Source organism: Pelobates fuscus, chromosome 1, assembly GCF_036172605.1.
Source record: "Pelobates fuscus isolate aPelFus1 chromosome 1, aPelFus1.pri, whole genome shotgun sequence".
NCBI classification, from domain to species: Eukaryota; Metazoa; Chordata; class Amphibia; order Anura; family Pelobatidae; genus Pelobates; species Pelobates fuscus.
In genome coordinates, this window is record NC_086317.1 from 384,635,437 (window position 1) to 384,651,685 (window position 16,249).

Consider the following 16,249-nt stretch of genomic DNA (forward strand, 5'->3'; position numbering starts at 1 on the left):
CCGAAAGTCAGCCGACTCCCCTAGTCGGAATCATGGCGTCTGCTAGTGGGGTATAGACGGTGCTCGTAGATAGTGTCCACAGGTCTCTAGTGCTTCTCCCGGTTGGGGCCTGAGTGTGATGTCCTCTGTAAGAGGGAGAGCTTGGCGCGTGGTGGCGGTCTCTCCGTTTCGTTAGGATGGTCCCTCTGCGACTCCGTCTCCCGGCTCTCCGGCTCCGGGCCTTAGCGGGATCCCTTGCCTTAAGTCCATGGAGCCTCCCAGACACAGTGGTTGGCTCGGGGGCCCGTGGGATCTCCCTGTCTCGGGCATCCCCACGGGTGCATGGTCGGCTGGGGGTGATCCCCCGGTGGGCTCCCAGCCCAGAAAGACGTCGGGCAATCAGGGCGGCAGGTTTGCATCCCTTTTTGACGGGTGGCATTGGTTTGGGCCTTGATGTAGGCTTATCGGATTTCTCCTGCTCTCGTGCCGTAAGGCCTGCCTTGCTCCCTTTGGGTTGTGTCTCGGCAGCCTTCCCACTGGTGCCGTTCTTGTTGCTGTCGTAGAGTCGATGTGGGGCTGTCATTTCCAGTTTGGCCTCCAGCTTACGCCAGAAGTCGTCGAAGATAGCTTCCAGGCCCCGCCGGGTCTCATGCTGTGGGTCTGTGAGCTCGGGGGAACATGAGGCATCCGCCATTTTGGGTGAGTCGTCGTGTTGCATGCTTCCCCATGTGGTCCCCCTCAGCACCCGCTCCGGTCTCGATTTCTCTCTCGGTTGTGGACCGCGATTACCCCCGACGGTCCAGGGGGGGGGGTAACGGGGTTCCTCCTTGCCTTGTGTCGGCATCTTGTGGCACCGGACCGGGGGATCGGCCGCCTCACCCGCTCTACGGTCGCCAGGCCTCATGGCGCAAGTCGGTCTGCCAGCTAGTTTCGGTAGGATCACAGGCTGCAGGGTCGGTTTATTGCCCTTTCCAGGATTGAATGGAGCTGTGTGGGCTTTTTTCCATATGTTTTTAGGGCTATAAAGTGATATTTTGCCCTATCTTTTGAGGAGCTCTGCCGTGGCACGTCTATCCGCCTCGCTGGTCAGGCCCCGCCCCCTTTTTACTCTTTACTCATACAGTCATCCAATCTATTTTTTTGCACTTTGTCTTTTATGTGAGATTCACATTTACCAAGTATTTGAAGCAAAGAAGACACACCAAGTATATTTCTGAAGGCACTTCTTGGGATGTCAAAGTGTGTATATACAGTATTGCACTATGTCATATGTTTCTTATTTCCCTAGCTTGGAATAGCCCTATACCATACACATGTTGAATTGAAGATAGGAGGAAATCTTCGGGCATATCCTATATTGCTAAGGGAAGTCATTTCACTTTTTATCACAGTCACTTTTTGAATTGAGATTTATACAGCACTGTATGTGGACACTATCCATGAGTGTGTGAGAAATTCTATATATCTTTGAAGTCACACACACAGGCAGACAGCCACACACACACACACAGGCAGACAATCACACATAGTTACCTCAGTTCCTTGTGGAGGCAGACAGGCAGTGAAGCTCCTGGATTCTGGTTGGTGTGGGAAGCAGGGACTCCTTCCTGCTTCCCCTGCAGCAGTTACACTGCACTTTTAGCTCGGCCCCCGCCGCACAGTAAGCCCCGCACGCCGCACGGTAAGCCCTGCCCCGCCGCATTTTTTTTTTATCCTGGCCATGTGCGAGCTGTGTCAGCCGCACAACGCCCCCTGCTTCATGGTGCCCTGTGCGGCCGCACACCTCGCACACCCCTAAGGCGGCCCTGCTCCCTGGCTCAGTGCTGCATAGTAGGCTGCACTGCCATTCAGCGTCTCCACACTCTGCATGGGGACGCTGAATTTTCCTCATAGAGATGCAGTGATTCAATGCATCTCTTTGAGGAGGTGCTGATTGGCCAAAATGCTGTTTGGCCACGCCCCCTTGCAGATTCGATCCAATCCAATGCTTTCCTCATGGGAAAGCATTGGATTGGCTAAAAATTGGCAATTCTGATGATGTCACCAAGGGGACAGAGCCAGCGCTGGCAGACCAATGAGTTTTAATTCCTTTTAAGGAGGCTAAGGTGTGGGGGTGGGGGGGGCCAAGCCACCTAAATGGTGGGTTTTGCACTATAGGGTCAGGAATACATGGTTGTGTTCCTGACCCTATAGTGTTCCTTTAACTCCCATGGCATATTGTTTTAGCAGTGAGACTGCAGGGGCATAATCTACACACCAAAACTGCTTTATAAAGCTAAAGTTGTTTTGATGCTTATCGTTTCCCTTTCAATATCCAGAAAACAATCACAAGTTCAGTGTGAGTGCGTTAAACAAGCGTTACAACAGTCTTTGTGACACTAGACGACAGAGCAGAGGACTGTTAGAACCTCGTGACTTACCTTGTGAGAACTTTTAAAAATTTTTGGGGGGGGATCTTACCCCCAATTGTGCCAATATCTATGACACCTTTCCCCTAGGTGCTACATTAAGTTAAAAAGGAGGTCAGAGTTGGTCACATAAGTCAGTAATGCACACACCATCTTGTACTATTGGATCAATTTTATTTGTTAATGAATTATTATAAATATTTTTACAATATGTGATTTTGCAAACTGTAATGTAATACAGAGAAAAACACTTTTTTTTTTTGCATTTCTAACAATGAAATCCCTGTTGGGGTATAATACATACAAGAAAAGTGGGTAAAAATTTCTATTTAAAATTGTTAGTTTGTTGAGCTAAATCTGAGTGCTTCTTCTAGATTTGCCAAGTCATGTGCCCAATGTACAGCGCTACGGAATTTGCTGGCGCTATATAAATAATAAAATAATAATAATAATAGTGTTATGCCTCAAAGTAAAAAATCTGCTTCCCTACAATTGAAAAGCTGCTGTTTAAACAATGAAAACCCTGTGATGGCTAAACGTAGCATCACAGATGTTTGTAAACAACTTTTCTGTGATGGCTAGCTGTGCATCATGGGAAATATAGTTCACATATTGCCAATGTTAGACATCACTTCTCTAGAGTATCCTGCTAAGAGAGCACATCACAATGTGTTTTATTCTAGGTATGGCACCCTAGTCTCCTGATTTCATCGCATTTCCTTTGCTTTTATCCCAGTATTCATTAACAGAGCTCCATGAAACATTAACTTTAGGCGGGTGTTTATGTAGAAGAATGAGAAGGGGAAGGGTGTGGGAAATCCTATTTTTATGAGTTAAACCAGTACTTTTATGACCCCATTGAGCTACATCACACCTAGCACTTATATGATGTACATTGGATAAGGGCTTGTTGCTAGTTTCACCTGCACATTGTATTGACATTATTACTCCTCCACCAGGTGACCTGACTTATTGGTGATATATAAAAATGTAATTCTGTGAGGGCTCGTCAGGCGTTAAAGGGACACGTTGGCCGACTATGCATGCATTACATAGCTTAATGAGAATTTGCGCTTTGCATTACTTCTGTACACAATATATGACATGTCCCATTCTAAGAATTGATTCTCTATGGGAGTGTCAGAATCAGTAGAGCGAGGTTGCTGGACAGACCTCTGTGCATCTCTCAAACAGGCTGACAGTTTATTATATATAGGCAAACGCTTTATTATGTATAGTGAATAATGTTCTTTTCTTATCTCCCCTATTCCCTCATTATTTCTTTCCTTTCCTATTCATGTATTTTTTTTTATTTTTCTTGTCTTTCAGTTGCAATTTGTTTTTTCCCCTCTCCCATTCTCTGTTTATTTCTCCTCTTTCATATTCTTGAAATTTATTTGTCTGGAATGAATTTCTTATTTCTCCACATTCCCATTTTCCCAAAATGTTTTCTCTCCTCCCATGTTCCTGTAACGGATGCCCTATACTCCGACTGAGTATATCTGTTGTTATTCGCACTTTGGGGGACACAGTTTGTTACAGTTCCCTCCTTATATTTTCCCGTTAGTTTCTTATTTCCCTCCTTATATTTTCCCGTTAGTTTCTTATTAATTTATCCCCTTTTTCATGCTCCCCTAACTTATTTCCCTCTCTCCACAATCTTTACATATTTATTGTGTTGTCACTTGTTCCTTCTTTCTCTCTTGTAGTGTTTTCTTCATGGAATTTCTCTAATGACAGTTTCTAAAATTAAACCTTTGATTATGCCAGTAATATGGGATGCTATTTATAATAAACCCAGATGGATGTTGTAAGTGATAAAAACAGGCAGACACACATCGACATGCACAAGCTCATACAGACACACAAATAGACAGGCAGCGACACACTCATAGACACATACACCGACACAGATAGGCACAGACAATCACTGACAGATACATGCAGGCAGAGAAAGGCCCGCACAGGCACTTACAGGTACACACAAACACTGATATATACACACAGGCATAGACAGGCACAGGCATGAGACAGAGAGACAGTGTGGGGGATGCAGTGTGTGTAGTGGATCCATTGTGTTTATAAAGGATATAGTGTGTATGGGATATAGTGTGTGTAGTGGATGTAGTGTGTTTTAGATGGTGATGAAATGTGTGCATTGGGGATGCAGTGTGTATATATGTGTCAGCTGAGGATGCTGTATGATATATTAAACTATTTTTTATTACATTTAACAAAAAGAACAGTTTATTCCCTCCTCCCTGTGTTAACGTGGGTTTAATGTGGGGCGAGGAGGGGGATATCATGCCTATCACTATGGTACATTGTGGAGAGCCTCTACTTTCACGATCACTGGTTGCAGCCCTTATGATCTCCAGACTCATAGTATCAGGGCATTGCTGTGGTAAACTACTACACTCTGAACTGCCTGGAGCTTACAGTAACCAATACACTAGGTCTGCAACTGGCAGAGGGTGACAGCTGTGCGTGGCCTCAAGTCTTGGGACTCAAGGCTAATAATTATATTTTTTTTTTTTTTTTTTTTTGTCAATCTCTTTTTTATTGAGGCATAAAATTATATGGGATACAGAATAAAAGAGGGGAGACGATAAAGTTTCATACATAACGGGTATAGTACAAAGCAGTTCATATCATCTCTGAGTAACTTTCAGCCTCATTTTATATTAAGAAGAGTAGAGTAGTTCTGGTAAGTTTAGCGTAGTAGTAAAAGAAAGTGGTTAGACTTAAGTGATAAATCAAGCAGCGTTATAACTTCAGTAACTCTAAACAGGCTAATAATGTAGGTATATGTTAAGCATCGTTATCACATAAAGTGGTCACATGTACTCTCGAGCGCAAATTAACTATCTTATTATCAAAATTAGGTAGTCGCTTTGAACAATGTTAGATTAGCTTCATAGAATTGTGAATCAAATGAGAAACATGTCGCTCTACTGAGTGAGTAATGTGGTTTAGATATTGGGAGGTATAACAAGAGTACCAGGCAGCTTGGCTCGGCTTTCCTAGGCAAGTGCATTAATTCACAGGCTAGTGGCATTATTCAAATTAAATGTCATATAAGTAAAAATAAAAGCAGGCAGGTCGCAATTGGGAAGTTAGACCTCGCGTAGTACTAAATACCTAAGAACAGTAAAACAAGATGCATAGACATGTCTTAAACATGAACTGGCTAAGGAGGTAGCCACATTAAGGGTCGCCTTCATGTCTTCGAGGCCTATTTGACTGCCATTAAAACATATATAGAATAAGACATTAAACAATATAGTCCATTGCAACAGGTCAGCTTTCCGAAATATGCTGTGTCGTCAGGTCATGATAGTCCCTCTCAGCCTATTCCTCTTGGTGGCAGTTTGTGTACCTGTTGTAGCCGGGGGCCTCTGTCGCTGCAGGGGTATGTAGCAGCCGCCTGCCCGCCCCAGGTCACTGTAGAGGCCTGCATCTTCAATCCACCAACTTGATATCTCAGCGTGGCCAGGTTGTCTCTTTGTCGGGTGCCGCGCGCCAGTGCTGTGGTGTCGCTGCGTCCAGGGGCCGCCTGTCTTCGGCCTGAGGCCTTGGTGGGTGCTCTTGCCCGGTTGCCATTGATCCCATCAACAGGATCGTGGGCCCAGGGATCTGCCGGAGCCTGTTCTCCCTGGGTGTATGGCAGGCTACGGAGGATTTCCTCCTGTTGAGCTCCCAGCTCAGATGAAGGGTAAGCGGTCACAGCGGCAGCGTCTTCCACGTGGGCGATGCGGCCTGTTGGTGCATTAGAGCCTTGCGCTTGGTCTGTTTCCAGGCTGAGGGGTTGCTGGACGGTTCGGGCTGTCTGCTGACGCTTGGTCTCAGGCTGCCATGGTGGTTGTGGCTGTGCTGCACGGGATTCAATCCGGCGCCAGAACGCCGTACAGATTCTGTCGAAGGTTTCATTAAATCGTTTTTCCCATGCTAGAGTCTGTGTGTTCTCCTCCTCAGTCGCCATTTTAGGTCGCTGTGGGGAAGTAACCTGGGGGGCTGGTAAGTCCTCTGTGCTTGGTAGTCGCTGGGCCCCCAGGTGGTACCGGGATAACCCCCTCCGGTCCAGGGGGGGGGGGGGGGATCGGGTCGGTTCGGTTATGGCACTCCGACAGCGGGTGGCTGAGAGACCGGCCGTGTCTCCCCTCCATGTGGTCCGCCTGTCAAGTAGGCCGCAGTGAGTGTATCGGTCGCGGTTCGTGGACGGTGCTCCCCTGTCACTCGTGAATGAGCCCCCTTCAGTATGGGGTTCCGATTGTAGCTTTTGAGCCTCTGTTTAGCAGTCGATGAGCTTCTTTTTTGCCGTTTTTGCTGTGGGTATATGAGGAGCTCCCCTCAAACACGTCCGTCGGCCATGTTGGCTAGGCCCCGCCCCCCAAGGCTAATAATTATAAAGGTTATTTTGGGGGCCCACTCGGGGCTCTAGCCTGGCTCAACTTCCCCCCTCCCGGGCCCTGGCAATTTAAAAAGCTTATACAATAGCTAATAATAATAGTAATAATAATAATAATAATAATTTGTAGAGGGGTTTTCAGCTTGTGGAAGTTAACATGTTTTACAAGTGTTTATATAGGAAATTGGAGGGATCATAAAAGGGCAAGAGTACAGATCATTAACAAAGCAAAGCAAGTTGTAAACCAATAACAGAGAGGTGTAAACTATAACTCAATGTTTAGAAAAGAAATGGTGGAGCCTTTCTGACGTAAAATGACACTATAAACACAATAATAATCACTGCAGTCCAAGCCCACCCTATCATCGGCTGCAAAGACAAGGAAGATTTTTCACTTCCTCAATATTGGATCAAGTTTGGATGTTAATGATATGTTATAAATGTGGTGCTGGGGTGGAGCCAGCACCTGCACGAGCTGGACGCACATCGAGGCAGCTTCATGCGTTAAACCTGCTAAACCGAGCTAATAACTGTTCCAGACCCCGCTATTCAACTCCAAGGGCACCAGCTCGACACCCAAAGCCATAGGGAAGATGTCAAATTAACAGAGAGCGGACCCGGGCTCGGCTCCCCCGATATCGGCGATTTTCTCCGCACAACCCCGCGGCCAGACACAGCCAAGATAGTAGTACTCTCTACTCTCCCACTACTGCCGGAGGCTCATCACCACACTGCTAATGCCCAAACAGGCAAGTGGTGGTAGACTCCTGTTTCAGCCTTAACAAGGCTTCCAGCGCTGCTAACGAAGCACCCAGAGACGCCCTGCTAAAACTGTCCCGGGACTTCGACCATGAAGCAATTATGAGGGCTGCGAGAGGCTCCTCTACGGTGTTGTTTAAGGGGGCACAGCTGATATTTTTTCGGGACTTCTCTAGACACACACTAACCTGGCGAAGATCCATCAAGCTAGTCACCCAGCTACTGCAAGAGCACTCTATCCCCTACAAGTGGGGCCTACGCGAATCCTGGTTGATAAAGCCAGCAAGCTGCACACATTGACATACCTATCAGAAGCACCTACTTTTCTTCAGCACCTACGCATACCAGCACAGAAGGCACTACAGACAGATCGCCCGGCATGGACGGTTGAAGGAATCACTCCTTTCGTACCCAGAAGGGGGGGGACATGAGATGAACACCTTACTCGCCTGAAGGCTGCACCTACGGATACCCATATTATTAGTTCACTGTTTCGTGGTCCGCAAGACTGACTGTCTCTGAGACCTACTGATTATACACCTATACCGTTTCCTTATGTTTAAACTGTCTCCGTAAGCTGCTAGACTAGCCCTGTGTTAAGTTATATCCCTCCCCCCCACCCCCCTTATCCCCTTTCATACAACGTGGAAAGGTCTTAAGTTTATTACCTTTTCATTTTAAGCACACCCATGCACGCATGGCCCACATCCTAGGCCTTCCACTCAAGCAATAGCCTTTCAAGCAAAGTTATACCGCTTACGAAGGCTAGTAAACTAACTACCTATCTCACTAAGTGCCTTAGAGAAGTCCATGGCTCCCAGCGTTAAAATGACAAGAGCGATGAGGTGCTACAACACCTAAGGCCAGACCCCTTCATAGAAGTAGACAGCCCTACCGCACACTGCCCCCAAAAAATGAATCCTAGTCACTGTTATTTAAAAATGAGTGGAATAATGCTATGAGACCTTGAGTTCCTCGCTATTGTGCCATGCTTGTTTTTTTATGTTTTATGTGTCCTGTTATCTGTTAACGATCATTCGCAAAAATAAAGAAATTTAAATAAATGCGATGCTTAGTTTCCCCTTTGGTGACAACCTATTATTGCTGTCTGAATTTGGATGGTGTTTGTAGTGATTATTCAAAATGATCTCGACAGCTGATAAGAATTTGCTCGTTGTGTGCTTGGAGAATCCTATTTTTGTTAAACCACCTGCAAATGGTTTAAAAAAACCAACAAAAAGGACTGCACCTAAAGACTAATTGCACTATAAACACTACAATAAGCATTTGTATTCAAAAAATATTAAATCGATTATCTTTAAATGACGTAGAGAAGCAGAGGTGGTGGAAATAAATGGGACATCTGTTGCAGATCTTGACTTTAGTCTCCCATACGATTTGGAATAACTGCGAAATAGATAAAGTGAAAAAGCCAGATTTGAGCGTTGAGCGTTGAACTCAGTCTTCGGGTAAGAAGCCCTGTGATACCGAACCTGCAACGTCAGAAGGTTTTGAGGAGATAAGTGTTCTGGAATGGTCAATATTCACCAAGTAGCTGAAGAAAGGAAGGCGTGACTGCCGTTTAAGGCTAAACATGCTGAGTAATGTCAGCATTGCTGTGTTTCTTCAAAGTTTCAAATGGGAGAGACCAAGAATGCAAATAATAAAACAGGTTTGAATACAAAGACTTTTTTACTGAATGGTTAATAAAGATGGTCAAACAAAGGCCAGGTATCAGTGGACCCAGAAGATCATTAATGGTTAACAGTATTCAACTGTTAACTCAAAGCAAATACTTCCAACAGTGCCCTATGAGCCTTCCCCATTCTCGTTAATGCACACACATCCATAGAGCCCAGACACATACTCTCAGATATCTGTAAAATACAATCTCAAATAAAAAAAAAACACAATTGTATCTGTGCAACCTCCAATACAAACACACACAATGATGCTGCTATATACCCATACACCACAGAAAGCTAAATACAGTGCAAACATACATGTGCAAACACACCCTCTACTGATTGTAGATGTGTACACTCTGGAAACGCACAGGCACAAAGCAGAAACCTAATCACCTGTGGCCACAAAGCAGTTCCATAGATCTGTTCTTAGGAAGCTGGAACCCTATTTGTACCAAAGGGGACATTGATTTACTGCTAAGAAAACATACAGTGCACCTATTGCTCTAAAAATAGTCATAGGCAGCCTCTGGTACACCGGCTACTGTGGACAGACTCCTATGATCTGCTAGAAGTCAAGTTAATGCTCTGCTGCTGGTCTCACTTAATTCATGTTATTCACAACCTTCCCAATCTGGTAGTTGTTCCAATTTTTGATGCCTGTCCCACACTCCTGGTTTAAATGTCCCCAGTAAATGAATCAACACAACAAATCTAAGGTAAAGCAAGATAATGATAGGAGTCTATAGCAACTTAGTACCACCTTAGTTTTTGCCCCTACCTAACAATGTGGTTCTCCTGTCTTACCTATCCTTAAACACCTTGTAAAACTAAGACCCCCTAAAGCTACATTGTGGGGTACACTTCAAACCCCCAAATAGCCTTTTTAATAATACCCTTTTTTCAGACATTGATGCTGCTGCAGTCATAGGACCAGGGTTGTTACTGCATTATTCTACTTATCCAGTACATTTTCCAAGTCAAGTTAAGTTTTTGTATTTAACCAAGATTTTATTTGTATTTACAATTTCCTTTTAATCCACACCCAATCGAATTGATCCATCTGGGATTTACCTGTGGAGTCTTATCCAATGAATAATGAACTAACAGAACTTTGTAAAACTGTTATTTCACCAAGTTACTTTGTGTTGTAGGCAGCTACCTCTTCCAGTGAACTAAACATCTGCCTTGTTACAGATACACAAGGACCAGTTAATTTATGATTCTGCTCAATCATCTGAGGACCAGACCTTCCATCATTCCATGGATCTTATTCTATGGTGTTAGATCTTACAATATCATACAAATAATATATCGATGCACAGGTGAAGGTCAGGCAGCTACAGGGGTTCCGCAGAGGAAATCCCCCTCTTTTCATATAGAACTTCTGCTCTAGCACTGAGCCTGCTAATCACGTTGGGATTAGACGCATTAAACCAACCATTAGCTTCCCTGCTTACCGTGGTAATCCTCTCCGCTCCCCCCAGATAAACACATTCCTTCTCAGCTTAGACAATGTTGGCTGGGGGCAAATGCACAGTCCTCAAAGCAGGGTTTGTTTTACGTGTTCTTTTCCATTAGTATAAGGAAACGGATTGAGAGATGAGGAGTGAAAAAAAACACTGCAAGCTCATGTAGTGTTGGTTTAACTCTATAACCGGGGTTTAGCAGCCTCTGTTAGTGTTATTGCTTACAATTTCCTTTCATTGAACGATTTTGGTCAATCATGAAATTATTGTGTATGCATCTGTGTGCAACCACAGCAGTGTCCATGTACACCCTCATAATTCGTATTCCCTTGTCGCTTCAGGAAGTAATATAACCTTACATAGCAATGATATTAATACACACACATATATATATATTTAAATGGTTAAGCAGTTACCCCTCTTATTTCTTACTCTAATTGCACTTTAGCAAAGTGTCTCGGTTTTCCCACAGACACATTTTAAAGCTGTGCAAAGCAGGTGGTTTTGTCATGTACCCAGTACTGACCATATCCTATTCAGCTCTACCAATGCTCACCCCTTTTGGTGTGGTTAACTCATCAAAAGTATTTTATTTCATGTTGACAGGGCAGAGTTGCTTGTGAGATGTAAAATCGGATCCATTTAGATAGACCACGTAACTGAATTTAGTGTCAATCTTTTCCCCCATATTTCATATCCACATTATGTATAGTGTTCATTTTCTTCACTCCTCACTTTAGTATTAGCAAATTTAGAAAAATGACCAATAACTTTGTTGTTTCATAACTCTCAACAATACAAATGGCCAATGAGAGGACACTTCTTTATTTAGTGGGAATGATGGCCAAAATGGTAGGTTCCTATCTTTCTTGGAACTATCCATCCTTCCATCTGACAAAGTATTATTGGAGTTGAGTTCTGTAAAAGCTGGATATCTGACACCATAATATACTACAGGTGATACTCGAAAAATTAGAATATCGTGCAAAAGTTCATTTATTTCAGTAATGCAACGTAAAAGTGGAAACTAATATATGAGATAGACGCATTACATGCAAAGCAAGATAGTTCAAGCCGTGATTTGTCATAAGTGCGATGATTATGGCTTACAGCTCATGAAAACCCCAAATCCACAATCTCAGTAAATTAGAATATTGTGAAAAGGTGCAATATTCTAGGCTCACAGTGGCCCACTCTAATCAGCTAAGTAAGCCATAACACCTGCAAAGGGTTTCTGAGCCTTTAAATGGTCTCTCAGTCTGGTTCAGTAGGAATCACAATCATGGGGAAGACTGCTGACCTGACAGTTGTGCAGAAAACCATCACTGACACCCTCCATAAGGAGGGAAAGCTTCAAAAGGTGATTGCGAAGGATGTTCCCAAAGTGCTGTATCAAAGCACATTAATAGAAAGTTATGTGGAAGGGAAAAGTGTGAAAGAAAAAGGTGCACAAGCAGCAGGGATGACCGCAGCCTGGAGAGGATTGTCAGGAAAAGGCCATTAAAATGTGTTGGGGATTTTCACAAGGAGTGGACTGAGGCTGTGTTGATTTGGGGAGCCATGTCATCTGCTGGTGTTGGTCCACTGTGCTTCATTAAGTCCAGGGTCAACTCAGCTGTTTACCAGGAGATTTTGGAGCACTTCATGCTTCCTTCCGCAGAAGAGCTTCATGGGGATGCTGACTTCATTTTCCAGCAGGACTTGGCACCTGCCCATACTGCCAAAAGCACCAAAGCCTGGTTCAATGACCATGGGATTACTGTGCTTGATTGGCCAGCAAACTCGCCTGACCTGAACCCCATAGAGAATCTAAGGGGCATTGCCAAGAGAAAGATGAGAGACATGAGACTGAACAATGCAGAAGAGCTGAAGGCCGCAATTGAAGCATCCTGGTCTTCCATAATACCTCAGCGGTGCCACAGGCTGATAGCTTCCATGCCACGCCGCATTGAGGCAGTAATTGCTGCAAAAGCGGCCCAAACCAAGTACTGAGTCCATGTGCATGCTTATACTTTTCAGGGGTCCAATATTGTTCTATGTACACTCCTCGTTTTATTGATTGCATGTAATATTCTAATTTTTGCGGAGATTGTGGATTTGGGGTTTTTATGAGCTGTAAGCCATAATCATCGCACTTATGACAAATCACGGCTTGAACTATCTTGCTTTGCATGTAATGCGTCTATCTCATATATTAGTTTTCCCTTTTACGTTGTATTACTGAAATAAATGAACTTTTGCACAATATTCTAATTTTTCGAGTATCACCTGTATGATCACCACACTATCAAGCTACACATTCATTTAAATAAACGGAACAGTAAGCTCTTTTATTCAACTTCGAACAAAAATCACCTTTCTTATTCCTCCTGGGAGGAATTGAATTGCCACAATATAAACGTAGTACAACTACATCTATTTACAGCATGCCCACTCCAAGCATAGCGTGTACTGGATCACTGGACTCCATTGGCTTATTCCAACCACCCCTCACTAGACTTTCACATTTTATCCCAAACAAATATATTCCATGCAGAAAACCTGAAATTACGAACCTCTAGAGATATATATGGACCACTAAAGATATTGGTAGAGTCGGTATCCTATAACTCTTAGACACCTATAACCAGATGGCAAATTATAGTAGTTTACTCCAAGGGGGAGGGGTACAGTATCTTTGTATTGTCACTTGGCCATGGATATGCATATGTTTTGTCCACAATTTGTTTCTCTGATGATTAAATTGATTATACTATTCCATTAAAGGTCTCTTATAGGCACCCAGACCACTTCATCTCAATGAAGTGACCTGGGTGCAAAGGTCCAGTCCATTTAGCCTCACAATGTTAAACATTGCTGTTGTATAGATATGGCATTGTTTTAATTGCAGGTTTAACACACTTCTAGTGGCTGTCTTCTGGACACAACGCGCAAACATACAAACAATCTCTTGAGAGATTAAATAGAAGTTTAATTGGACACAATGTTTTGTGAATTTGATAATATTTTGAATGGCGATGCATTAGTGAGTTACTTGGCTCTCAAACACCTTGTAAAGTTTGGAATATGATCATGAGAATGTCTTCTGTCAACTGCTGAATATTACGTTCACATAATTAAATTTTCCAGTGTTTATTTGTGACTCTATTATTAGTAAATAACAACAGAACCAGATAAATACATAATAGGGCAATACCAGTTACCTCCTCCCCAAAACAATTTTCCTTGCAACACATATGATATTTACCCACAGCCAGTTGCATTCGTTTTTTTCTCACCTTTTCTTCCTTATGTTCATTTTGTTTAATCGTACCTTGCAATTACTTTTTTAATATCAAAACATGACCGTCAGAAACCAACATCCGCTTAGAACATCACCCAATATATATATTAATAGAATATTAACACAGGTATGTGATGACCTGGTTTATTATCATAAAACATTAAATAAGATTATTTGTTAAAAGTTATTAAATCCCGCTAGGAACATTCATTGTCTCACACATACAGTGGTGAGAGAAAGTTTGTGACCCTTCAGATTTAGGTCTGGTCCTACATCCATTTGAACTACAACTTGAGTCTGAGTAATAGAGAAAATTAATCCGATTACATAAACGGGAAAAAAAAATCATAATTTTTTTATGTCTTTATTTAACATGTTGATCACAGTCTGTGTTGGAAAAGTATATGATCCTTTATTAAGGGTTAACTTGAGTTAGATTTTCAAAGCAGCATGATGAAAATTGGGTGTCAATTTGAGGGGCCTTTCCCAATGACACACACCATGACTTGCATATTACATTGTTAGCCAATTAGTTAGTCATTGCTAAAGACTTTGGCAGGTAGGTAGTATATAAATATGAAGGAAATGCAACACAACTGTTACCTTGTTACCAGTAGTGGTAATTAAACTAGATTCACACCAAGATCAAGGGATGCTCTAGTTTTCATAAAATACATAAAGAAAAGTAGAATAAAAGTTTCCTTATGTACAGCAGACAAGTTGACAAAACGTGACAATGGGCGGAGCTTAAAGCAAGGTCCTGTTTCAGTTGCCAATCAAATCTACCCAAAATCCATCAGTAAAATAAATCCCGTAGAAAGGCCAGTTGCAGATATCATGGCAGAGGAGAATAAAATGGATACTCACTGATATTGACAATCCAACACAAGGAGGAAAATAGATTAAATATAAATAAAGGCAAGTGGCAAGGAGGGGAGTATAATCATTAAGATACAGGGGGCATAAAGAAAGGGTGGGGGAAGGGGGAAAGGCAATGCCGCTTTAAGAACACTTACGTTTATAGCATATTTTGCTACATGTATACTTCAAAAAGATGCTCTTTTGTTTTTTCTTTACATAATTCCCCTTTAATAAAATGTAGCACATCAATGATCCCAGGAATACAAGAAAATCTACAATTGAATGTCTGAAGTAGAAAATATTTGAAAATAGTAGACAATAAATTGTCCTGGTATACCTCAGTAAAATCCTGATCTTAAAATGTTAATCCAAGCACCATGGCCTCTTCAGTGATCTGAAGTGGTTATGGTGCCTGGAGTCTGTATGTGCAGACTTTCACTATGGAACTATATGCACATACAGAGATTAACCCAACTGCTGGATGGCGTGTGGAGATTCCAGCGCTGGGAGCATCATTTGGGTGTCATTAGGCAGCGTGGAAACTAAAGTTTCGGGCTGGTTAATGACAATACTATGCAACTTTTGTTGCAAAGAATTGTGTTCATTGGCTAAGAAGGGTCAGCTGATGTTCTTAGTCAAAAGGGGACATGGTTTCTAACCGGTTTGCACAGGTCTGTGTGGGGAACTGATCAGCTACTACAGGGAACATTTAGAAGGGTATTCAATAAATTCTGTCTTTTAGTGAATTAAAATCCAAATACCAAACAAGAGGCTAAAATAACTGATCTGGAAAAATTCTCCAACCTAGCTCGTCGCAGGGCAGATTTTTTAACCTCAATTTTACCATTCAGGTTTTAATTCACTACAATTTGGAGTTTAGTGAATAAACGTGTATATTGTGTGTTCAACGGTTCATATACTTTTCTCCAACAGCAAACTTGTGATCAATGTGTTTAATAAAACCTTCGAAAAATATAGTATTTGTGTGTTTTCTATTTGTTTATCTAGATATTCTTTCTCTATTAATATCACTTAGATCAATGGTTCCCAAAGCAGTCCACTCACACTAGTGGTCCATATTTTGTCAGCATCCCCATTGGAAACAAATTGAGAAATATCTGTTCGCGCACAGGACTGGCCATAGGGCATACCATGAAGGTACTCACACAGCAGGCACCTACTCTGTCCAAATGTACAGTGTCCAGGAGGCAGCCAGAAGAGAGCTGTGTACTCATTGTGCTCTGGCTCCCTCACACTCCCTGTAGTGATACTGGGAGCCAGGATGTGACATCACTCTGGCCCCAGAATTACTACAGGGTACACAAGGGAACTGTGCAAGCAGAGCACTGTTATCCCAGCAGCTCCCACCGGTAACCCAAACAAAAACACAATAAATA